Source organism: Elephantulus edwardii, unplaced genomic scaffold (assembly GCF_000299155.1).
Source record: "Elephantulus edwardii isolate Elephantulus edwardi_28Jun2011 unplaced genomic scaffold, EleEdw1.0 scaffold00092, whole genome shotgun sequence".
NCBI classification, from domain to species: Eukaryota; Metazoa; Chordata; class Mammalia; order Macroscelidea; family Macroscelididae; genus Elephantulus; species Elephantulus edwardii.
In genome coordinates this window covers 135,130-137,762 of record NW_006399842.1, presented here as the reverse complement: position 1 = coordinate 137,762, position 2,633 = coordinate 135,130, and positions in this window count along the sequence as shown.

Here is a 2,633-nt window from a genome sequence, read left to right as displayed (position 1 = left end):
ATTAGTGTGTCAGAATTAGTGAGACTGGCTCTGGACAGGGAAGGGTTCAGAGTTGCGTACATAGGGTCACTATGTGTCACCAGTAACTCAATAGCACATAATAACAACAATAGAAAATGTCACATGTGTCTTTCAGGGCCAGAGATTCTTGCATTAGTTAGATAGCCTCAATGGAGAACCAGAGACCAATATTTGATAGAGCTGATGTGGGACAGCTATCCCATGGAGTCAGAGCCTGAGTTTACTCAAGGACTGAGAGAAGATGCCATAATTGACAGTACTAAGAGAATTTTCAACATTGACTTAAGGCACAAGGCTAAAAGTCAAGGGACTTATGAGCATGCTTGAGAAGCTGTCCTGATTGAGGAACTGTATCCTCTTGCCAACATGAATTGTAATTTGTTAGCTTTCCAATTAAACTCCATAACCAGGAGCATGGTTTTGTGAGAAGAGTGAGGCCATAGGAATTAATTTTAGACCTGGTAAGAAAGACAAATGATTGTTGCTAGAATTAGTTGAAGTTTTTGCAGGAGCATGGAGGTTATGTCTGGCCTCAAAAAAAAAATAATAAATAAAAATGGTTTTGTACCGTGGATATTATTGATGAGGACAGTTTTCCATTGTAAACAGAGGTCAAAAGTAACCATCTCTATGCCACCTATATTCCTTTTGCAGATTATTTGACATATATTAAACAAAACAGTTGTTAGTAATAGCTTCTAGTAACTTATAGAGAACTAATGTCTTTGGTCCCAAGTAAAGTAATATGTGAGTTGTTTGTTTGGAGTTTTATTTTTGTTTCCATCTCATTGCACCCTCACCAGCATTTGTTGCTTGCCACCCTCTTGAACTTTGTGGTTGTTTCTGGGGTGAAATGATATAACTCTGTTGTTTTGATTTGCCTTTGAGCTGTGGTGCTGGAGAAGAGTATTGCATATAGAATGAACTGCTAGGAGAACAAACAGGCTCATCCTAGGAAGGGTGAAACTAGGCTGCTCTTTGGAGGCAAGGATTCTGAAGCTTCGTCTGACCCACTGGGCATATTACAAGGAGTGACCAATCACTGGAGAGAAACACCATGCTTGGGAGGGTGGAGGAACAGTTCAAGAGAGGAAGATCCTCAATGAGAAGGATCAGTTCAGTGACTGGGGTAATGGGAGTAACTGTGTCAGAGACAATAAGGTTGGCACGGACATTGCAGGGTTCAGAGCAAGTGACTCGACGGCACATCACAGCAACAATAGCTAGTGATCTTAAGCATTTCTTCATTTGTTTGTTGGCCTCTTTGGTAAAGAGTATTTTAATATCTTCTATTCGTGTTGTAATTAGTTTGTCTTTTTCTTATTTAGATGCTTGAACTTACTATAAATTTTGGATATGGAACTTGTCAGATATATCATTGCCCAATATCTTTTATCAGCTTATTATTAGTCTCTTGGAGAAATGTTTTAATGCATATTAGGATTTTATTTTCAGAAGGTCCCTTTCTATTTTATCCCCTCTTGTGCACTTTTTGCAATATTTGATAGTCCATTTATACCTTAAATTAGGGCTCCTAAATTTGTTTCTATTTCTTCTCTGATGCTCTTTATAGCTTTTTTGTTTTGTTACTAGATCCTTGATCCATCTTGAATTAAGTTTTGTGTATTGTGTGAACTGTGAATCTTGTGTAAGTTGTCTATAGATATATATCTAGTTTTGCCAGCCCTTTTTACTAAAAACACTATTTCCTCCCATTAAATGGGTTTATCTCCTTATCAAACATCAGTTGGCTGTAGGTAAATGGGTTTACTTCTGAGTTCTCAGTTCTATTTAATTTGTCTGTGTTTCTGTCCCTGTGCCAGTACCATGTTTTTTACTGTTACAACTGTGTAATAGGTTTTGATATGAGTATTAAGTCTTCCTGCTTTGTTTTTCTTCTTCAGTAAATTTGACTTATCTGAATTTTTTCCTTTCCATATAAAGTTAGTGATTCTTTTTTCTATCTCTTTAAATAATATTGTCAGATTGGAATTGGGATTGTATTAAACCTGTTTAAGTGGTTTGTTCTATGAGCTTCAAACTTCAAACAGTAATGTGAAAGAGTGTAAGATCAGAAATCATGCTACCTAGGTTTAAACACTGTCATTTAACAATAATGCAACCTTGAAAAAATTATCCATCTCCTCTGTCTCAGCTTCCTCAACTACAAAAATGATGATAATAATGTTGCCTATATTATTAGGTTATTGTGGATTAAATAATCTATGTAAAACTAGAAACTCAAATTTTATATAAATCTTCATAGTCACTTATATTCACCAAGAAATTGTCTAACATTTTTAACTAAATTTATGTCTATAATTTATTATCTTAATTTTATAATTTTATTCTTTTAACTCATTCTTATTTATCTCATCATTCTCCATTTCCATGCATTCATATTTACTAAATGTTTGTCAGTTATATAGTTTCAAAATACAGCTTTTTGCTTTCCTAATTGTATTACCATAATGACCTCTTCAGTCTTTGTAATGACCGTTTGCACTCTTCCTGGATGATACCTTCGACATCCTCCCACAACTCATCTGGTCTTCGCTCATTAGTGTTCAAGGCCTCAAACCTGTTCCTGAGATGATTCTGAAATTCAGGTG